The sequence below is a fragment of the Ictidomys tridecemlineatus genome, chromosome 4 (genome assembly GCF_052094955.1).
Source record: "Ictidomys tridecemlineatus isolate mIctTri1 chromosome 4, mIctTri1.hap1, whole genome shotgun sequence".
Lineage (NCBI taxonomy): Eukaryota > Metazoa > Chordata > Mammalia > Rodentia > Sciuridae > Ictidomys > Ictidomys tridecemlineatus.
Genome location: NC_135480.1, coordinates 81,021,145 through 81,045,064, shown reverse-complemented (window position 1 = coordinate 81,045,064; position 23,920 = coordinate 81,021,145). Strand labels below are relative to the sequence as shown.

Here is a 23,920-nt window from a genome sequence, read left to right as displayed (position 1 = left end):
TTCTCTCTTGAAGTTGCTCAGGCTGACCTTGAACTTGCAAACCACCTACCTCAGCTTCCGGAAAAACTGGGTGTGAACCATATGTCCTACTCTCCCCCTTTTCTTTTTGTAATTTCCTCATTTATTTATCTTCACTCAAAGAAAAAAAATTATTACATTATTACGTTACATGAGATACAGTCAAGTCCTCTCTTTCCCAGAATCTTCCCTAAGTTAATTGATACATACTGTTCACTATCGACTATATTTACATTTAATTGCATTTGCCTTACTTTGCCTCAATTCAATTTTAAAATTTTTGAATTTTTGGATACCTATGTTTAATTTCATATAAAATATAATAATATCCAAAATTATGCATGCTTAAAGAAATAAAATATAAAATACCCATGCTGTGGTCTGAATCTTTGTGTTCCTCAAAATTCATGAGTTAAAGCTGGTCATGGTGGTGTTCACTTATAATTCCTGCAATTCAGGAGGCTGAAGCAGGAGGATAACAAGTTTGAGTCCTACCTGAGCAATTTATTGAGACCTTGTCTCAAAGTAAAAAATAAAAAGGGCAGGGGATGTAGGTCGTAGTAGAGTAACCCTGGGTAACCCAGGACTGCAGGAAAGAATAAAAACATTCATGAGTTGAAACCTGATCCTAAATATAATGGTTTTAGGAGGTGGGTCTTTTGGGAGGTCATTGAATCATAAAAGCAGCACCCTCATGAATGGAATTAGAGCCCTTAAAAAAGAGATCCCAGAGAGCTGCCTTGCTTCTTCCTTCATGTGAGGACACAGAAAAAAAGCGGGCCTTCTGTGAAGAGGAGGTTCAGACACAAAATCTGCCGACACCTTGGTCTTGAACTGCCCAGCTTCCAGAACTGTGAGAAAAAAATTCTGTTGTTTAGAAGATGGCCAGTATACAGTATTCTGCTATAGCAGCCCCAACAGGCTAAGAGTATTTTCCTTTTATTTTGTTTCTTGCCTCTCCCTTTTTTGTCTTCTCCTACTCCTCTCGCTTTAACCTCCTACAGGTAACTTAATATGTATCTTCCATTTTCTCTCTCTCTCTCTCTTTCTCTCTCTCTCTGTCACACACACACACACACACACACACACACATAAACAACACACACACATAATCCTGTTTCATAGTTCTTAACAGCATTCAGAAGTTTGCAGAAATATCTGGTATAGTTTTAATTCATTCTTATTGATGGCAAAACTCAAAGGCGTTCTGGAATCATTGTCATGGTTTAGACAGGGTGTCCCCCAAAAAGCTCACTTGTGAGACATTGCAAGAAGATTCAGAGGAGAAATGCCTGGGTTGTAAGAGTCTTAACCCAATCAGTGAATTAATCCCCTGATAGAGATTAACTGACTGGTAACTGAAGTGGTAGGGTGTGGCTGGAGGAGGTGGGAATTGGGGCAGGGCTTTGGGATATATATTTGTATCTGGCAAGTGGAGACAGACCTCTCTTTCTGCTTTCTGATCATGTGAGTTGCTTCCCTCTGCCATGCTCTTCTTCCATGATGTTCTGCCTCACCTTGAGCCCCAAGGCATGGAGCTGGCCTTCTGTGGACTAAACCTCTGAAACAGTGAGTTCTTAAATAATCTTTTCTTCCACTACAGTTGTTCTGGTTGGGTTCTTTAATCATGGTAGTGAAAGAGCTGGCTAAAACAATCATCTAGTATTTAATAATTGCCTCCTAAAAGCTAGTTATTAAGTATTCCATAGTTTTATGACCTAGATATTAACCCATGATTAGCTTGACATCATCTCTGGTGGGAGAATCTACAACATGGAAATTGGAAACAATACAAATCATCATTTCCATTTTTTAAAATTCTTTTTAGTTATATACAACACAAGCATACAACCTGACATAATCACAATAGCATGGAACACAATCTGCTCCAATTCAGTCCCCAGGGTTCTACTACCCCCACTTCCCTCCCTCCACTCTCCTGATCCCTCTTCATTCATTTACAGCTTACTTTTTTAAAAAATTAGTTTGCTGTAGGTACATTGGGTGCCAGGACTCACCCTGCCACAACCATACATGCATATATGAAAGTTTAGTTAGTTCATTCCACTGTTCTTCCCTTTTCCCTTCCTTTGGTCTCCTCCTCAATCCCCTTTGTCTACTCTACTGATCTTTCCTCTGATACATAGCTTCCATGTATCAGAGAAAACATTCAAAACTTTTGGAGACTGGCTTATTTCACTTAGCATGATAGTCTCCAGTTCCATCCATTAACCAGCAAATGCCATAATGTCATTCTTCTTTATGACTGAATAATACTTCATTGTGTATATAACACATTTTCTTTATCCATTCATCTGTTGAATGGCACCTAGATTTGATCTAACTTAGCTGATGTTAATTGCACTGCTATAAACATTAATGTGGTTACTTCACTGTACTATGCTGATTTTATGTCTTTTGGATGTATACTGAGGAGTAGGATAGCTGGGTCAAATGGTGGTTCTATTCCTATTTTTTTGAGAAATCTCCTTACTACTTTCCTGAGTTGTGGCACTAATTTGCACCAAAAAATGTATGAGTGTATCTCTTCCTCTACATCCTCACCAGCATTTATTATTCTTCACATTCTTGATAATTCTGATTGGAGTGAGATGAAATGTTAATGTAGTTGTAATTTGCATTTTTCTAATTGCTAGAGAGATGTTGAACATTTTTTTCATACATTTGTTGACCATTTGTATTTCTTCTTTTCAGAAATGTCTATTTACTTCTTTTGCCCATTTATTGATTGGGTTCTTTGTTTTTTGTTTTTGTTTTTGAAGTTAGGTTTTTTGAGTTCTTTGTATATTCTGGATTCGAATGCCCTATCTGAGAAGCAGTTGGCAAAGATTTTTTCCCATTGGGTAGGTTCTTTCTTTATGGTCTTTATTTTTTTATTTTATTTATTTATTTTTTTGCTGTACAGAAGCTTTTTAATTTGATGCCATGCTTATTGATTTTTTTTATTTCATTTCTTATGCTTTGGGATTCTTGTTAAGGACGTTGGTTCCTGATGCTGCAATATTGGAGTGTTAGGCCTATATTTTCTTCTAGCAGTTGCAGGATTTCTGTCTAATTCCTTTGTCTTTGATCCACTTTGAGTTGACTTTTGTAGAGGGTGAGAGTTAGAGGTTAAATTTCATTCTTATACATATGGATTTCCAGTTTTCCAGCACCTTTTGTTAACAAGGCCTTTTCTCCAACGAGTATTTTGGCACCTTTATCTAGTATCAAATAACTGTACTTATGTGGGTTTGTCTCTGTGTCTTCTATTCTGTTCTATTTGGGTTTTTTTAAAAATATTTTTTTTTAGTTGTCAATAAACCTTTATTTTATTTATTTATATGCAGTGCTGAGAACCTAATCCAGTGCCTCACACATGCTAGGCAAGTTCTGTACACTGAACCACAACCTCAGCCCTGTTCCATCGGTTTTCCTGTCTGTTTTGGTCCTGGTACCATGCTGGTTTTGTTACTATAGCTCTGTGGTATGATTTGAAGTCTGGTATTGTGATGCCTCCTGCTTTGTCTTCTTGCTTTGTCTATAGTGGATTTCTTATTTTTCTAAATGAATTTCAAATAGCCTTTTATATTTCTGTGAAGAATATCTTTGGAATTTTGATGGGAATTGACCTCTCTATAGTGCTTTTGGTAGTGTGGCCATTTTGATAATATTAATTCTGCCTATTCAAGAACATAGGTGGTCTTTTCATCTTCTTAAGGTCTTCAATTTCTTTCTTTAGAGTTCTATAGTTTTCATTGTAGAGGTCTTTCATTTCTTTTGTTAGATTGGTTCCCAAGTATTTTATTTTAGGCTATTGTGAATGAGATAATTTTCCTAATTTCTTTTTTAGCAGATTCATCATTGGGGTATAGGAACATGATTGATTTATGAGTGTTTATTTTGTATCTTGCTGCTTTGCTGAATTCATTTTTGAGCTCTAGAAGCCTTCTAAATATAGGATCATGTCGTCAGCAAACAGAGATAATTTGAACTCTTATTTTCCCATTTGTTTCCCTTTAATTTCCTCTTGCTTGATTACTCTGGCTAAAATTTTCAAGGACTATACTAAATAGGAGTGATAAAAGTGAGCATCCTTGTCTTGTACCTGTGTTTAGAGGAAATGCTTTCAGTTTTTCCCCATTTGGGATAACATTGGCCTTGGGTTTGTCATATATAACATTACAATGTTAAAGTAATTCCTTCTATTCCTAGTTTTTCTAATGTTTTAAACATAATTGGGTGCTGTACTTTGTTAAATACTTTTTCTGCATCTATAGAGATAACTATGTGACTCTTGATCTTGATTCTATTTATGTGGTGAATTACACTTATTGATTTCCATATGTTGAACCAACCTTACATCCCTGGGATCACTTGATCATATCTTACAAAGAGTTAGCATACCACTGATGAAAGTGTAAAATAATTTGTACAACCAATCACCTGTTGATTGAGTGTTCATTTTGTTTCTCTTATCTATTTCTTTTCTGTTCCTCACCTGAAACTATGAAAACATACTGTCATAAATGCAAAGGGATTTTTTGGGGGGGAAGGACTGGGAAAGTTGAACCTTGGATGGGAGGGTTACCACTGAGCCATGTTCCCACCCCTTTTTATTTTGAGATAGGATCTCTCTGAGTTGTTTAGGGCCTCACCAAGTTGCTGAGACTGATTTGAACTTGTGATCCTCCTGCCTCAGCCTCATGAGTCACTGGGATTACAAGCATGAGCCACTGCACCCCACATTAAAGGAAATCGGAGGCATACTCTACTGAAGAGGTTTGGGAAGTTCCACCAAAGTGAAGGTGAGTCCAGAAAGGGCAGAAGAAGAGACAGCTGGCTTCTTATGACAACTGAAGCTACCTGATTGTTCCCTTGTATGGCATAAAGGTGAGGATGGCTGCCCCAATTTTGAGAATGTCCTATGTGGACACTTTCTATGAGGGTGTCCAACAGTGCTGTTCCACGTTATAGTCTCCTCCATTTGAACCCTTCCTGTCTGTTGTCCTGAGCTGTCTCCCCAACCCTCGGCATTCTGAGCAAGTTCCACTGAGAACAACAACAAAGTGGGTCCCTTAGGCTTTGAAAATTCTGCAGCTTGGAAAATCGTGGGTGGTATAAATGTTGAGTGGAAGTGGGAAGTTTGTTCCATTTAGTTTAAGCTTTTCCAGAAAGTGAGCTGTAAGCTGTATGCCACTGATCTTTATAATCACATCTCTAGCCCAGGTTTATATTCAAAAGCACTTTAATTCTGCCCTTCTGTTGAGCATCTCTGCTTAACTGCCCACAGCACTTCAAATTCAACAAACATCTATAAAAGAGAAATTCTCATCTCTCCATCTCTGTCTTTTACCAGCACCATGGCTTTGGGCAGCACTGTCATTTCTTCATTTGCATGTGCCCCAGAACATTGAACTCTGGGGATTTAAATGGTATTCTTTATGCAGAAGGCCTTGGTGTTCACAACATGTCAGTTCCCTCCTCCCCTCTTGCCTCTCACTTCTTCCTTTTTTTTTTTTTTTTAATTTTTCCTTTTTGGAGGAAAAAAATTCTCAATTTGGGGGAAAGGAAAAGTTCATAGGGTTTCCAAAGAGAATGTGCTGCTACTTAAGGTATAAAATATTGCTTAGATACATAAGTCAGGAGTGAACCCTGAAAGCAATGTGACACTTGAAGTTGGTGCTTTACCACATTTTCCATTGGCCAAGAGTGAGAAGAGGTGGGTGATGAGTGGGGTCAGTGGCTGTCATCCTGGCATTCTTATCACCAGCTGCAAGGGCCTCTAGTCCAGAGCAGCCTGGAGGTGATGCTGCAGCTTAGGACTCTAGCCTGGCTAAGGGAAAGAGTGTTGTTTGAGGCCATCTAAATTGCTCCTGAGTTTCATTTTTTTTTTTCCCTTTCATTTGAAAATTGCCAAAGGCTGGCAGACACATCCATCAGGCCTGGATAAACACAACTGCATCCATTCTCCCATTATCTCCTGAGCTGGGTCATTGGAAAGAGCTCATAAACACAGGAAGACAGAACATAATTACTTAATAGGTTGTCAGAAGCCTGAGAGCATCAAGGCCCAGCAGCATACCAGGAAAAGTGAAAGATGGTTTATGTGGAAATGGTTGTGGTTTTGAAGCAGAGAGAGGGGAAGGGAGGAAAGTTTCTGGGGTGGAGGAGAATGTAGAAGAAATAGAGTGGGAATGTGGCTTGCTCATAACAGGGAGTCAGCTTTTAGAGGACAATCTAAAAGTGTGCTCTGAACCTGGGTGTCCACTATGTGCAAAACACTATGCTGAACTGGAGATTCAAAGGCACCCAAGACAGAGGTGGTCTTCTGTCAGCTATCTGCCTGTCTGGGATCAGACAGAAGTGGGTTCAAAGCATAGCTCCACCACTTACTCAACTTGGGTCTGGTCATTTTTTCTTCCTGAATCTCCATTTGGGGATTTGCCAAATGGGGACACTGATTCCATTTTTATAAGGACGTAACACATGTAAAGCTCTTTTCAGGATGCCTGGAATATAGGTACTGGTACTCTTCTGTTCCTGCCCACCTTCTTCCCTCTCCTGTCCACAAAGTGCCTTCTACTTCTTTGTGGCTATTTTCCTAGGGTCTGAAGGAGTGTGCAGGAGCACACAGGAGGGGAGAGGGTGTCAAAAGGCAAAGTTGTGTGTTGGGAGAAATCAATGAACACATTCAGAACAGAGTTAGAAAGAACTCCCTCCATGGTCTACTTTGGATCTTACAGAGAAAAAGAGCTATCGTTTCCTATTGTTAAAGCATGGAGGGAGATTAGTACCTACCATAGCTCATGTCCTGTGAAAAATATTTCTCCATTCTAATTCTCTCAGTTCAGAGAAACGAAGCTTTGTGAAGCAGGAAAAATGATAAGATTATGAGTCATACCCTTAGAGAAATGCAAAAGTAAGCTGATTGCCCCACAATCCCATTGTTTTCCTTACCTGAGTTCTCCAATAAACTCAATGTGCTGTTCTCAAGTTAGACCAAATTTTAGTGGTGACTTAATTTAGTCCTGAAATTTGAGCCAGTAGCATAACCACAACCATAGCTTTACTTAAAGTGCCTGAACTTAACGTTCCAATTTATAAGAGAGCATTGGCTTAGATAATGTCTCTGCCCCTTACTGCCCGAGTGACTCTGGCCATGTGCTGTGGCTGTGCCCTCATAGGGCAATGATTGTCTGTGGTCAGTGACAGGGACACAGTTGACACATTTGGTCAATATTAGGGATAAAGCCTCCCTTCCCCCTCTTTCTCCCACCCCTCACTCTCCTTCCTCTACCCCCAATGGTCTCCTTTCTGCTTACATGAAATCCTTTATTTTTCCTTCTACCTTCTACATATGAGAGAAAACAGGATATTTGTCTTTCTTTGTCTGGCTTCTTTCACTCAATGTGACGCTTTCTTCCATTTTCCTGCACATGACATGATTTTATTCTTCTTAATGCCTGGATAAAGCTCCATTGTGTGATTTACCACACTGTTTTTATCCATTCATCTGTTGACAGACACCTGGGATGAACCCCTAACTTGGCTATTGTGAATTGTGCCACAATAAGCATGGGTGTGCATATATCTTGAAAGTATGCTGACTTTAATTCTTTTGGATAAATACCAAGGAGAGAGATAGCTGGATCACATTTTTAAGTTTCTGAGGACCCTCCATACTGACCTCCATAGTGGTTATACTAACTTACATCCCACCACCAACAGTACGTAAGAGTTCTTTCTTCCTTGAATCTTCACCAGCATTTATTGTTGCTTGTTGTTTTGTCTGCTACTGGGGACCTGACCCAGGAATGCTTTACATCTCCAGTCATTTTGATTTTTTATTTTGAGGCAGGGTCTAAGTTGCCCAGGATGGCCTTGAACCTGCATTTGTCCTGCCTCAGCCTCCTGAGTAGAATCACAGGCACCCAGCATTTTGCTTGTATTCTTCATGATTGCCATTCTCACTGGAGTGAGATGGAATCCTAGAGTGGTTTTGATTTGCATTTCCCAGACAGCTAAAGATGTCATGTAATTTTCATATAATTGTTGGCCATTTGTATGGAGAAACTGTTGTGACTCCATCACATCAGTTTCTCAATACAAAAAAAAAAAAAAACCCAATCTCTACCTCAGAGCAAAGCCTGTCCAAGGAAGGGGGTGTGACCCTTGTCCTTGGAAAAACCCACAGAGCCTGAGGAGGCAGATAGCCACCCTGCTGAGTTGTTTGTCTGCAAATAATAGGAGAGATCTGTGGCACCTGGTGTCCCTGACTCAGTTAGGCTAGGTGAGGACCCATAGCAACTTCCTAGCAACCATCAATCAGCATGAGACAGGGAAAATACCTGGGATGCCAGATGACCCCCCAGTAGTTTATGGTGATTGATAACATGTTGGGAAACCATGTAGTTTAGCCCATACACCCTTCATGGCTTAAACCAATCCGTTCAAACAAATCCCCCTCGTGTACTAACCAATCACCCCTACCCAACTTGTTCCCACCAGTGAATGTGCTAATCAATGCTAAGAGTTGTTGTTTAAATTTCCTGTGGTGTGGAATAATTTGCTGTGTGATGTTGTGACGCATAGAGTATCCCCCAAAACCTATAAAATCTCATTGAACATAGGACCAGGGCTCACTTCCTGGGACCGCTGCTTCAGAAACCGTTGTGAGTCCAGGCTCAAGCTTGCAATAAAGACTCTTGTGTGATTGCATTGGATTCGGCTCCTGAAGGTCTATTGGAGTCCCAGGAATCTGGTTTTACAGTACTTCTTTTGAAAAGGGTCTGTTCATTTCATGCACCCATCTATTAAATGGGTTGTTTGTTTTTTTATTTGCCTGCATGTTGAGTTTTATCACTGGGTAATACTGGATTATGAAAGAGCTACGCCCTTGAACTAATAAGTTTGAGTCCCATGGAATCACATTCTCTGAACAGTTGCTCTTGGGGTACCATTGTTCCCCCCCTCCCCTGCCCCCCCAAACCCCCAGCATCATGAAATCAGCCTGAGGCAGAATAAAGAGGCTTTTGTAGGGTGTTGTGCAGGGCCATCCCCCCCACACTTCATCACAATATGGCTTCTCAGTCAGGAGCCCTGGAACATTCCTCAGGGCCAGATTGTGGCAACTGGAGGAACTGGGCTGGTTTTAAATCACAGCCTGTGTGAGTCCTATAAAGGCTGGACGCTCCTATTTGTTCCATCATGAAGTTCTGAGGCAGATCTGTGCAGATCCCCTGTGTGGGATGGTAAAAAACCTCTTCTACCCTCCAAGATTCAGTACCTGGAAATTAACTGACAAAAGACAAGTTAAGAGGAGAGAAAAGGTTTTTCATATGCATATGAGCTAACAAAAGGAGTAGCCAGCCTGGTCCACACCTAAAGTTAGAGATTTATAGATCTAAATTAGTAGTGGGAGAATAAGTGTCTCTGGGAAGAACAGTTTTCTTTAGAAAGACAAACAGATTCTTAGGAGAGAAAAGAGAGATAAGAACGTCTGTGATACTGTTTGTCCATACAGGAACAAGTGGTCCTCCTGTCTTCTTAGGGCCATAGAACACCTGGTGACTTATGCTCAGTGTGCTATTTCTTGCCCCTGGGAGTAGATCCGTCCTGAAGAGTGACTATAAGTCATCCTCTTTTCCTATAAGTAGCAGCTGTTAGTCAGATAAAGGAAGCTTATTTCTACGCTACTGAGTTTCAAATGTCTTCAGCTTAAAGCCTCCTCATAGCAACTCTGGGGTTCCAAGCAGGTCCTGGAAACTGCACCCCACGTCTCACCATGATTCCTTTGCTAGTCTATTTTTCCTTTGCCCCCTTGTTTTGAGTCCTGTGTAGTTTATAAAGCAGCATGCATCCTTTCTGGTAAAAAGAATAGATTTAGATGATTATATTTAGAATATTTACATTTAGAAGATTATAAGACACCTTGAATGATTTCTTAGCAGTTTCCTTATGTACATTTAATCTTCTTAAATAGATTATAGTCAAAACAAAAGGAAAATCATTTTTTCAAGTTGCTGGGATTACAGGCATGTGCCACCATGCCCAGCCATTTTTATTACTTCCTTTATGTCTTTTATTGTGTCATCTGTCTCCAAGAAAGAATTAGACAGGCAAGAGATTTCCTGGGGACAGGGAGCTGGAGGGGTGAGAAGCATCTTTAGTTCCTGAGGTAGATATGTCACCAATGAAAGGAGAGAGCCAAGTCAGGCAGGAAGAGTTCTGTGTAACAGGAGCTCCTACCTGCAGGGCACTCTGGAATCTTAGCCAACCAGGCCAATGGGGAGAGCCAGAGCAAAGGTTCTCCACCAGAGCAGTCTGCCTTGGATAGAGAATCCTCTGGGAGAAGTCACTGGAGACCTGGCCTCTGGATGAAGATGAAGACTTGGATGGATCTGAATGGGCATAGCTGGAAACTGCTCCCCAGCTACCCTCCCTGCAGCAGTTTCCCTTGAAAAGAGATCCAAGGGGCACTTAGTGGCTGCCACCCGTGTGGCACCTCACCAACCATGTGCCAGGGACTCCAATTTTGAAGTCACTTCAGCAGTGTTCATGCATCATATCTTTCATTCTCTCCTCAGCATCAGGACTTGGTTGTTTTGCATACAGTTTTTTTATTAATTGATTAATTAACTTTTTGCATATTGTTCGAGATGTTGTGTACCATTTCCTGAGGACCTGGATTCCCTCTATAGAAAATGCTGCTGCAGTGGAGTAGTTAAGAGTCTGGAGCCAGACTGCCTGGGTTCCCAGCCCAAATTCACTACCTACTAGTTGCAGGAAGATGGAAAAAGTACTGAAGTTTGTGCCTCAGTTTCTTCATTTACAAAATTATAACAATTATGGTGAAGCAAGAATTAAAGACAGGCAGTCAATATAGATAAGTAACCAGATTGGATGCAGTACTTGGAAATTAAATGACAAAAGACACATTAAGAGGAGAGAAAAGGTTTTTCATAGGCATATGAGCTATCAAAAGGAGTAGCCAGCTGGTTTGTGTCTGAGCAGTTGGAGACCACCACTGGGAGATTGGAATATTAATGTCTCCAGAGCATTTTGATTACCAAGATCACCTGCCTATACTACCTCTCCCAAAATGTTGCAGACAGGCAGTTGTTAGTTAATGCCTCCTGGGCTGCTTCCTGCCTGGATCACTCCACTTGGCCCTTCCCCTTGCCCATCTTACCTTTTGGCCAACCCACCCAGCATCTCCTAGGCCTAGTCAAGTTTTCAGGAAGGAGAGAGAGAAGGAGGAAGAGGGCAGAAGAACAAAGAAAGTCTAAAATGCATAAAAGGGGCAGATTGCTCTCATTTCTTGGAATATCAGAAATGAGACACCAGCTATGTCCCCCTTTTCCCTCTCAGGAGAAGTCTGTGTTACTATTTTTTAAATATAACCTGCTTTATACACTTGCCTCAGTGTACTTCTCTAATGTTCAAACTTCAACATTTGAGGAAGCAGAACTCATCACAGATAAATGGTGGTATCAATAGCATTATTGTGAAAATTAAATGCTGCATGGGAAGCACTTAGTTCAGGGATTGGGCAGTTGTGTGTTTTAAGTCAACATTAGCATATGTCTCCCATTGATTCTTTTTTTTTTTTTTTTTTTTTTTTTTTTATTTTTTTATTTTTTTTTTTTTATTGGTTGTTCACAACATTACAAAGCTCTTGACATATCATATTTTCATACATTAGATTGAAGTGGGTTATGAACTCCCAATTTTCCCCCAAATGCAGAATCACATCGGTTATACATCCACAGTTTTACATAATGCCCAATTAGTAATTGTTGTATTCTGCTACCTTTCCTATCCCGTACTATCCCCCCTCCCCTCCCCTCCCTTCTTCTCTCTCTACCCCATCTACTGTAATTCATTACTCTCCTTGTTTATTTTCCCATTCCCCTCACAACCTCTTATATGTAATTTTGTATAGCAATGAGGGTCTCCCTTCATTTCCATGCAATTTCCCTTTTCTCTCCCTTTCCCTCCCATCTCATGACTCTGTTAAATGTTAGTCTTTTCTTCCTGCTCTTCCTCCTTGCTCTGTTCATGGTTGCTCTCATTATATCAAAGAAGACATTTGGTATTTGTTTTTTAGGGATTGACTAGCTTCACTAAGCATAATCTGCTCTAGTGCCATCCATTTCCCTGCAAATTCTATGATTTTGTCATTTTTTATTGCTGCATAGTACTCCATTGTGTAAAGATGCCACATTTTTTTTATCCATTCATCTATTGAAGGGCATCTGGGTTGGTTCCACAGTCTAGCTATTGTGAATTGTGCTGCTATGAACATCGATGTGGCAGTATCCCTGTAGTATGCTCTTTTAAGGTCTTCAGGGAATAGTCCGAGAAGGGCAATAGCAGGGTCAAATGGTGGTTCCATTCCCAGCTTTCCCAGGAATCTCCAAACTGCTTTCCAAATTGGCCGCACCAATTTGCAGTCCCACCAGCAATGTACAAGAGTACCCTTTTCTCCACATCCTCGCCAGCATTTGTTGTTGTTTGACTTCATAGTGGCTGCCAATCTTACTGGAGTGAGATGGTATCTTAGGGTGGTTTTGATTTGCATTTCTCTGACTGCTAGAGATGGTGAACATTTTTTCATGTACTTGTTGATTGATTGTATGTCCTCCTCTGAGAAGTGTCTGTTCAGATCCTTGGCCCATTTGTTGATTGGGTTATTTGTTATCTTATTGTCTAATTTTTTGAGTTCTTTGTATACTCTGGATATTAGGGCTCTATCTGAAGTGTGAGGAGTAAAAATTTGTTCCCAGGATGTAGGCTCCCTATTTACCTCTCTTATTGTTTCTCTTGCTGAGAAAAAACTTTTTAGTTTAAGTAAGTCCCATTTGTTGATTCTTGTTATTAACTCTTGTGCTATGGGTGTTCTATTAAGAAATTTGGAGCCCGACCCCACAATATGTAGATCGGAGCCAACTTTTTCTTCTATCAGACGCAGAGTCTCTGATTTGATATCAAGCTCCTTGATCCATTTAGAGTTAACTTTAGTGCATGGCGAGAGGAAGGGATTCAGTTTCATTTTGTTGCATATGGATTTCCAGTTTTCCCAACACCATTTGTTGAAGATGCTATCCTTCCTCCATTGCATGCTTTTAGCCCCTTTATCAAATATAAGATAGTTGTAACTTTGTGGATTAGTCTCTGTGTCCTCTATTCTATACCATTGGTCCACTCGCCTGTTTTGGTACCAGTACCATGCTGTTTTTGTCACTATTGCTCTGTAATATAGTTTGAAATCTGGTATCGCTATACCGCCTGATTCACACTTCCTGCTTAAAATTGCTTTTGCTATTCTGGGTCTTTTATTTTTCCATATGAATTTCATGATTGCTTTATCTATTTCTACAAGAAATGCCATTGGGATTTTGATTGGCATTGCATTAAACCTATAGAGAACTTTTGGTAATATCGCCATTTTGATAATGTTAGTTCTGCCTATCCATGAACAGGGTATATTTTTCCATCTTCTAAGATCTTCTTCTACTTCTCTTTTTAGGGTTCTGTAGTTTTCATTGTATAAATCTTTCACCTCTTTTGTTAGGTTGATTCCCAAGTATTTTATTTTTTTGGAGGATATTGTGAATGGGGTAGTTTTCCTCATTTCCGTTTCAGAGGTTTTGTCGCTGATATACAGAAATGCCTTTGATTTATGCGTGTTGATTTTATATCCTGCCACTTTGCTGAATTCATTTATTAGTTCTAGTAGTTTCTTTGTAGACCCTTTTGGGTCTTCTAAGTATAGTATCATGTCATCTGCAAATAGTGATAATTTAAGTTCTTCTTTTCCTATTTTTATGCCTTTAATTTCTTTCGTCTGTCTAATTGCTCTGGCCAGTGTTTCGAGAACTATATTGAATAGAAGTGGTGATAGAGGGCATCCCTGTCTTGTTCCAGATTTTAGAGGGAATGCCTTCAACTTTTGTCCATTCAGAATGATGCTAGCCTGAGGCTTAGCATAGATAGCTTTTACAATGTCAAGGTATGTTCCTGTTATCCCTAGTTTTTCAAGTGTTTTGAACATAAAGGGATGCTGTACTTTGTCGAATGCTTTCTCTGCGTCTATTGAGATGATCATATGGTTCTTATCTTTAAGTCTATTGATGTGGTGAATAACATTTATTGATTTCCGTATATTGAACCAGCCTTGCATACCAGGGATGAATCCTACTTGATCATGGTGCACAATTTTTTTGATGTGTTTTTGTATTCGATTCGCCAGAATTTTATTGAGGATTTTTGCATCTAGGTTCATTAGAGATATTGGTCTGTAGTTTTCTTTCTTTGAGGAGTCTTTGTCTGGTTTCGGAATCAGGGTGATGTTGGCCTCATAGAATGAATTTGGAAGAGCTCCCTCTTTTTCTATTTCCTGAAATAACTTGAAAAGTATTGGTATTAATTCTTCTTTAAAGGTTTTGTAAAACTCTGCTGTATACCCATCCGGTCCTGGGCTTTTCTTGGTAGGTAGTCTTTTGATGGCTTCTTCAATTTCATCCATTGATATTGGTCTGTTCAAATTGTGTGTATCCTCCTGACTCAGTCTGGGCAAATCATATGACTTAAGAAATTTATCGATGTCTTCACTATCTTCTATTTTATTCGAATATAGGTTTTCAAAATAATTTCTAATTGTCTTCTGTATTTCTGTAGCATCTGTTGTGATATTGCCTTTTTCATCCCGTATGTTAGTAATTTGAGTTCTCTCTCTTCTTCTCTTTGTTAGCATGGCTAAAGGTCTGTCGATCTTATTTATTTTTTCAAAGAACCAACTTTTAGTTTTGTTAATTTTTTCAATAGTTTCTTTTGTTTCAATTTCATTAATTTCCGCTCTGATTTTAATTATTTCTTGCCTTCTGCTATATTTGCTGTTGTTTTGCTCTTCCTTTTCTAGGGCTTTGAGATGAAGTGTGAGCTCATTTATTTGTTGGTTTTTTCTTTTTTTGAGGAATGACCACCAGGCAATGAATTTTCCTCTTAAAACTGCTTTCATTGTGTCCCATAGATTCCGATATGTTGTGTCTGTATTTTCATTTATCTCTAAGAATTTTTTGATTTCCTCCTTTATGTCTTCTGTAACCCATTGATCATTCAGTAACATATTGTTCATTTTCCATGCGATGTAGGATTTTTCCTTCCTTCTTTTATCATTGATTTCCAGTTTCATTCCATTATGATCAGATAAAATGCATGGTATTATCTCCACCGCTTTATATTTACTGAGGGTTGCCCTGTGGCATAATATATGGTCTATTTTTGAGAAGGATCCATGTGCTGCTGAGAAAAATGTATATCCATTTGATGATGGTTGATATATTCTATATATGTCAGTTAAGTCTAGGTTATTGATTGTGGTATTGAGTTCTATAGTTTCCTTGTTCAACTTTTGTTTGGAGGATCTGTCCAATGGTGAGAGAGGTGTGTTGAAGTCACCCATAATTATTGTGTTGTGGTCTATTTGATTCTTGAACTTGAGGAGAATTTGTTTTATGAATGTCGCAGCGCCATTATTTGGTGCATAAATATTGATAATTGTTATGTCTTGTTGGTGAATGGTTCCTTTTAACAGTATATAATGTCCTTCTTTATCCCTTTTGATTAACTTAGTCTTGAAGTCGATTTTATTTGATATGAGGATGGCCACCCCTGCTTGCTTACGAGGACCGTGTGCATGGTATATTTTTTCCCATCCTTTCACCTTCAGCCTGTGTATGTCTTTTCCAATCAGATGTGTCTCCTGGAGGCAGCATATTGTTGGATTTGTTTTTTTAATCCATGATATCAGCCTATGTCGCTTTATTGGAGAGTTTAAGCCATTAACATTCAGAGTTACTATTGATATATGGTTTGTACTTCCATCCATGTTTGATTATTTATCGTTTTTTTTTTTTTTAAAAAAAATTTAGTTTGTTTTTCCATGATTATTTTTCCCCCTCGCCCTCTGTCTTTACCGAGGCACTTCCCTCTGATGGTTTTGGTTATTGTTTTTCATTTCTTCCTCGTGTAGTGTTTTGCTCAAAATGCTTTGCAATGCTGGTTTTCTGGCTGCAAATTCTTTTAACTTTTGTTTATCATGAAAGATTTTTATTTCGTTGTCATACCTGAAGCTTAATTTTGCTGGATACAGAATTCTTGGTTGGCATCCATTGTCTTTCAGTGTTTGAAATACATTGTTCCATGACCTTCTTGCTTTCAGTGTCTGTGATGAAAAATCCGTTGTTAACCTTATTGGTTTACCCCTGAATGTAATCTGTCTCCTTTCTCTTGTAGCTTTTAATATTTTCTCTTTGTTCTGTATATTGGATATCTTCATAACAATGTGTCTTGGCGTTGGTCTACTGTGATTTTGTGTGCTCGGTGTCCTGTATGCATCTTCAATTTGTATATCTGTTTCCTTTTTTATTTCTGGAAAGTTTTCTGTAATTATTTCATTCAGCAGGTTACTCATTCCCTTGGTTTGAATCTCTGTACCTTCTTCTATCCCGATGACTCGTAAGTTTGGCTTTTTTATGTTATCCCATAACTCTTGGATGTTTTTCTCGTGATTTTTTACCAGCCTTTCTGAGTTGGCTAGACTCTTTTCAAGATGAAATAATTTGTCTTCATTATCTGACGTTCTGGTTTCTACTTGCTCCACTCTGTTAGTGATACTCTCAATTGAGTTTTTAATTTGGTTTATAGTTTCCTTCATTTCCAAGATTATGTTTTGATTCTTTTTTATAATCTCTATCTCCTGATAAAGGTGCTTAACTTCTTCTTTTATCTGTTTGTGAAATACATTCTCAATGTGTTCTTTTGCTGCTTGAATTTGCTGTCTCGTATCCTCTTTAAGGTTCCATTCCATCTGTCTAAGGTGTTCCTTGAGTTCTTTATATGACCATTTTTCTGATGACTCTAGTTCCTCCTGAATATTTAGGCTGTCCTGCATTGTTTGTACTCCTTTTCTTCCTTGCTTTTTGAAGCTGCTCATGTTACTTCTTGTTCTGTTTGACTGCTGCGTTACTGTTTACTCCTATAAATTTATTTGATGCTGTAGCCGCAGGTTTCAATGAAGTTATCTCCTCCGCCGCAGTCTGATGACGTCAGTTGTCTGCCATGGTGGTATCTCTTGCAAATGGCGACAGATCGTTTCCCTTTGCCGGGTGACCAATGCAATGGGTGGGTCCTTACTGTCTCTCCCAAGCCCCGTTTCACACCTGTGGCCACTACCTATGAAGGCTCGGTTGGCATTTACCTCCGTAGGATCAGAAGGGCTGACCGGTTGTTTCAGCCGGATGGATTAGTGCTGAGTCACAGCTGTTTGTCTGCGGGAAGCAGGCGAACGGGAGCTTGAATTCAGCCGATCCAGGTTCAGTGTGTCTCCCATTGATTCTTTTACCTTTGAAATTTTGCCTTTCAATGCATATATCCTTTTTGAAAATTTGGAGTATGCATTTTGGTCTGGCTGAGTGTTTAAGGACCCTTCCTATCATATTGGGATGGTGGATGTTCTGCCTAGCTTTGGAATCTGCTATAAAATTAGGTTAACCTAGAGTGTAACACACAGTAAACACTTGAAAATGGTAGTGATTTCTAGTGGGAGCTCTGTTAAAAGTTAGTCTCTGCCTCCATTTATTCCTCTTCACTCTCATTTACACAATGAACATTTATTGGGTATCTGTGAATGTCAGGTACTATGTAAATACCAGAGTATTGAAGACAAGTCAGCCATAGTCCTTATCCTCTACAAGACCAAACTCTGAGAGAAGGTACCAGCATACACACACACACACACACACAATCTATAATAAGAATTGTGAGAGTTTTAGTTGAGGCCTGGATAACATTCTAGGAAAAGTAGAAGGAGAAATTGCTTTCACTTGGTTCTTAAGTGCCACACTCTAGGGTCCAGGCTAATGCATGTGAGAGGCCTTTTGAAAAGGAGAAACACTGAGCATCACATTGAGCATCATCTGCTTTAGGTTGGCCTAGGAGAATATTCAGGAACCACCTGCTTCTCAAATCACATTGTAAATACAAATGGCTGAATTACACAGTGAAGCAGAAATAATAACAAGGATTGCTTCAAGCCTGTCATCTGTTCCTCTTAAGCATTCTATAAACAACATCCATCTCTGGCAAGATTACTTTTCTGGAGCATGAGGAGAAGTGCACCAGGGCCCTTTCTATTCTTTTCTTTCAGGTCATTAGCAGAATAATTGCAGGAGGTGTCAATGCCCCATTAACCATGTTGACTCCATGCTTCTGGGGAATCACACCTGTCTTCTGCTCAGCCGGAATCTGCTTTGAACTGTGTTTGTTACTCTTTTGATTTATTTACGTTCTGCCTTCACAGCCTCCCTCACTAGGTTTCTCCTAAAATACTGGCACTCCAAGGGCTCAGATCACTTGTGTTTTTGTCCCTTCAAAACTCCTCTTGGTAACAAGAGCTGCTGGCTGTCAATCACGGTTCAGTTGCCCTATTTGCAGCCCATTTTGTGAAAGAGCAGGGACCTCAGGGTTTTTCTGCCCACATGTGATAACTGGGAGGCACTGAACTGGCCAGGCCATTTCATTTGTGCTCTGTTACTAGATTCAGCAGTCCTGATTCTAATATAGGGAAAAGCAAGGAAACCTGTGGTGACACGGGGCTAATGAAGGAGCAGGATTCCTGGCAATGCTGCCTGAAAATCGGTTCACTAAGACTAAGAACTGGGGGAACAGAGAAAATAGGAGGAAAAGGAGTTTAGTTTGGGAAACTTTGGGATCTCTTTCAAGCCATCCAAGTGGAAATACAGAGAATACATATATAAATGTGTAGTTTCAAACAAAAAAAAAAGAAGTTAAACTTACAGAGTACACACACACACACACACACACACACACACACACACACACACGAGAACCTTCAGGTTATAGAATTTCTTAAATCCATAAGACTGGATGATGTCATCAAGGAAGTGAATATTTATGGAGAAGAGATCAAAGAGTTCTAGGGCCTTCCAAAGTGTAGACATTAGGGAAAAGAAGAAGACTTAGCCAAAGAGATCAAGGAGTAATCAATAAAGCAGGGAAGTCTGGAACCTGGAATCTTGAAAGCATTTCAAGAAGGCAGAATGATCAATTTTTCCAGTCAGCTGAAAGGTCAAGTGTGGTAGGGACTGAGAACTGACTGTCAGGTTTAGCAACTTAAAAGTTTCTGTTAACATTGACAAGAGCACTTCAGGCAAGTTGGCTCTGGCCTTGGAGCCCATTTCTCCCATACTAACTTTTGGGGTTCTAGCCCTCTGCCTCCCAGACCTCTGGCCTCTTCTCCTGGCTCTCAGCCTCTCAACATTCTTGGACTCTTTTGCCACTGCCTTGATCTTCTGTATTCAGATATTGCCAAATTTCTCAACTGCTTGGGATCACCAACCGTTTAAAAAACCTGTATAAGTATGTGCTCTTTCTGCACATATGCAACACATATATGGATTTATGTATATAATTTCAGGTGCTCATGGACTTCCTGATTCCTGGGCCTGTTAAGAAATCCTTACTCTAGTTTCACCAAATAATTTTCCCTTCACCTCTGGGAGCTCAGAGTTTTTAAAGTCAGTTTGCCAGTCCCTGGGCCCAAAAGCCTTCTCAGATCATTGTTCAAATTAAAGACAGAGCTAAGAGCATGTTCTTAATTTAAGCTTTCAGGAAGACAAAATTTGAGATAAAACCAGTAGTCCTGTAACCAATTCAAGGATGTGTTAAATATGATGATTTCATCTGTATTCACACCTTCTTAGTTTGGCTTCAGATCTGATATCTTCTAGTTACCATAGATGTTACACTAAGGACAGCCAAATCCCCTAGGCCAAGGATCTAAAATTAACATCCATGGGGACCAGAAGTTGAAAGGCATGGAAAATGATCTTGTTACAGAGTCTGTGGTGAACAGACAAGGAGAAAGCAGATATACTTGGTTTAAAAAGAGAAGTTGATACTCTACTCAAAAAAAATTGTTGACTTGCAAGAATTTCAGCTCAAGTTGGGCATGATCATGCAAGCCTAGAATCCCAGCTACTTGGAAGGCTAAGGCAGGAAGGTCACAACTTTGAGCCTAGGCTGGGCAACTTAGTGGGATTCTGTCTCAAAATAAAAAAAAATAAATAAAAGGTCTGGGGATTTAGCTCAGTGGTAAAGAGTTCCTGGTTCAATCCCCAACACCACCACCAAAAAAAAAAAAATCAGTTCAACAATACTAGAACTTCAGATTTTTTGAGATAATCTAAAATCTTGATTTTCATACAGACTATGTAGGCAGAAGCCTAACTCTGATGACCGGCTTATGATCCCATAGCTAGGTGAAGTCAGAGAATGTAGGTTAATTTTATTGTAGAGTCCACTTGAAAACTCTTTTCATCATTATGACAGACTGTGTTTTCAAAATATAGTGAAAGCAATATTTCTAGTTGTATTAGTAAGCTTTTTGTTGCTGTGACAAAACACTTGAGATAAACAACTTAAAAGGGGGATGTATTTTTGGCTTTTGGGTTCAGATATTTCAGTTCATGGTTGCTGACTCCACTATTTCTGGGCCTGAGGTAAGGCAGAACATCCTGATGACAGGGGACAGGGGAGGAAAGTTGCTCACCTTATGGCAGCTGGAAGCAAAGAAAAATAGAGGAAGGGGCCAGGGACAAAATATACTATTCAAAGGGATGGCCCCCTACCAGTGACATACTTCCTTCAACTAGGCCCCACATCCAAACACTATAGCATTAGGAACCAAGCCTTGGGCACGTGAGCTTTTGGTGGACGTTTTAGATCCAACCCATAACACCAGTCCTGCATATTTTTGAATGTAGGACTTGACATTCATATCAAGTGAATCTGGAATGAGGAAGGCCCTTGTAACTACCTTGACAAACAGTATGTGGTTTGTGCGATGCTGCACAACTTCCAAGGTCGGGTCCTGCAAAGTGATATGGTTTCTACTCATTCTGTCTTGGGACACTGCCCCTTGGAACCCAGCCCCAAGGCGTGAGGAAGCCAAAGGAGCCCACACAGAGATCATTAGCAGAGATGTACTGTTATGTTTTAGTCCTATGCCAGGCAAGGCCCCTGGAGCTGTCAGTTATGAATGGGAGAAGGTTAGTAAATAATAAGTAGGGCCTGACAGGGGAATTAGGGCCTTGCCATGTGTGCCTGCAGGGGGCACCAATCACACAGAACACCGAAACCTAGTTAGTCTAGGAAGTGAGGCCCAGTGGGAGCAGAGCCAGGAGCAAGCAAGCACCTGGCTGACCTAACCTGAACTTAATGCCAAGGTGAGTGGGCTGAGTGGAGGGCACAGTGCACGGGGCAAGTCAAGTGCCCAGGAGGGGGGCTGACCCAGAGACAAGGCACTGGAATGAGCCTAGGCACTTGGTCAGCATGGATGATTTCAGTTGAACAAATTAAGCATTCCATTATGGAGCACATTCTGGGAACATCTCACAGGTTACGGTGTCTGTGTAGGATTTTGAGACACCCTCCATATCCAGGGCCTACTGCAGATACCAAAATCTATGAAAATCTGTTCATTAAAGTCTTTTCTATTAAATGGCATTTTTGCATATAATATGTGCACATCTTTCTGTTTGCTTTATATCATCTCTAAATTATCATATTATCGTATCAAATATCATTATGTTCTGTGAATAATTGTTACACTGTATTGTTAGGGAATAATGACAAAAAGGCCTGTATTGTTTTTAATATAACAATATTTTTCTAAATAATTTTGATTTGCAGTTGATTGAATCCACAGATGCCAAACCCATGGCATATGAAAGGCCAACTGTACATAACTAATATTGTTCTCATTCCTCAGAGTTCATTCATTCTCAAGGAGCAGTTTTGTGGTACTCCTAAGATGCACCACAGGAACATACCATAATGTCACTTACTTCTCTCTGCACTTCCTTTTTGTTTGTTTTTTTCTTTGGAAAAAGGTCTTACTAAATTGCTGACGCTGACCTTGAACTTATGATCCTCCTGCCTCGGGCTCCAGAGTTACTGAAATTGCAGATGGGCACCACCATGCCCCACATTACCTCTGCTCTTTCTGATATATCTTTCCCTCCATCTTGAAAATTTAAGTCCAGTGTCACCTTTTCCTGGAAACCTTCTCTTGGATTGGTTGCTGCTTCCCTTGTGTTTCTGAATAGTACTAAATGGTCTATGGACTTTTCTCCTCTAAATTATGAACTCTTTGTGTATGTTCACAGATGCATAAAAGATGTTCAAAAAATGCTTGTTGAATGTGTCAATCATTGGCACAGAGAGGAGACATTTTACCTGGTTGAGTCCAGGTGAAGGTCGATTACCTGGGCTCAGAGTGGCAGTTCAGTTGGACAGCAGCCTGTATACCTGTGGTCTGAACTGGGCCTGCCCCTGCTGGAGGGCTGGGCAGGCAGGGTACCCTTCACATGCACAACAGTTTCTTGTTTTTGTTCCCTCCTACCAAGGAGCAGCCAGAGTCACAGATCCCAAAGCCCAGGAAGGTGCGGCAGCTAATTGGTAATAAAACTCTGGCTGAGGAGGAGAAAGATTGAACTAGCCTCAAGTACACTGGTCCCAGACTCAGAAATCTCATTAGTTACAATTTTGCTATTGGCCTAATATGAGTGCACCACACACATCCAGTGGGGATGGAAACCAGGGCTTCACATATGCAAGGCGAACACCATCACTGCACCACATCTCCTGGCTGTGCAATTTTCTGCCAAGTTGCCTCTTTTCGTGGGTGAAAAGTTGAATCACTTGCCTCTCACTGCCAGAACTCTCAGAAAGAAGGGAGGTGAGGAAAAAAATCAGCTGTAGTCAATTGGCTTGACCAGGTTAGGGGCCTGCCATTTTTCCTAGGGAAAGAGCTTCCCTCTACAAGAAAGGATATATGTCTGATCTAAGACCTGGAAAATTTTCTCTTTCATTCAGATTCCTATCAAGATATTTGCTATACATTTTAAAATAAAAAAATATTTTAACTACAATTGACTTTTATTGGTTTGTTTATTTACTGGTACTAAGGTTCACCCAGGGGCACTTTATCAGTGATCTACATACACCCCAAGCCCTTTTTATTTTTTATTTGGAGACAGGGTCTCACTAAGTTGCTGAGGCTGGCCTTGAACTTGTGATCCTCCTGTCTCAGCTTCTTGAGCCTTTGGAATTACAGGCATATGCCATTTGCCTGGTCAGTTTTATATTTGGAGTTGGCATTTTTGAACATTTACTAAACCATTCTCAATAAGTTCCTAGTAATTTTCAAATTTGAATTGGTGAGGACAAGTCTCCCCAACCACATTCACTCCCTAACCTGGAAGGACTAGGGCAGTCAAGAAAAGGTGGGAGGGAAATGGATCAGGTGGGACCCACAGCCCAGCTCTGAAGCCACTCTCCTCCCAGCTTATGTAGTCCAGGCCTGGGTGTTCTTAGCAACTGTCAGGAGTGGCTACCATGCAGCATAATGCCCCGAACACAGACTTGCCTAGTCCTGCCACAGGATGCCTGCTAACACGGATTGTCCCATGCCAGCCATGACCCTGTTGGTTTTCAGGACTGCAACTAGTTAGCGGATGCCTCCAGGCCTCTCAGCCTCCCAGCCCTCCTTATGAGACAACCTAGAGTCAGGTGTTCTCTGACTTTTTGAGCCAAAGAGCAAATTGATTGTGTTTGGGCGGCGTTGAAGATTGAAGAGGTTGCACACACCATCAGCCACCTTTGACTCTTGCCTTTCCCTCCCCATGGTCCATCTGGCCAATGAGCTGGGAAGGCTAATCATCTTAAAAGCAGGTTGGGCACATTGCTGGATACCCACATCTATTCCAAGGAAAAATTAGGGTCCGTCTCTCTTACCACACCCTGCTTCTCA

General features: G+C 40.3%; 1 long non-coding RNA gene across 10 annotated transcripts in view; it reads left to right on the top strand.

The window, feature by feature from the left end:
- Positions 1-1,362: 1,362 nt before the first annotated feature.
- Positions 1,363-23,920, top strand: part of LOC110599379 (uncharacterized) — a 58,843-nt gene continuing 36,285 nt past the window's right edge. For 4 of the 10 annotated variants that reach the window (XR_013437839.1, XR_013437838.1, XR_013437843.1 and 1 more), the window contains exons 1-2: positions 1,372-1,587; positions 4,721-4,826. This is a non-coding gene — a long non-coding RNA (uncharacterized LOC110599379). Of the gene's footprint in view, positions 1,588-4,720; positions 4,827-23,920 lie in introns of all 10 variants that reach the window. The other 6 variants (XR_013437842.1, XR_013437835.1, XR_013437836.1 and 3 more) reach the window with 5 other exon arrangements.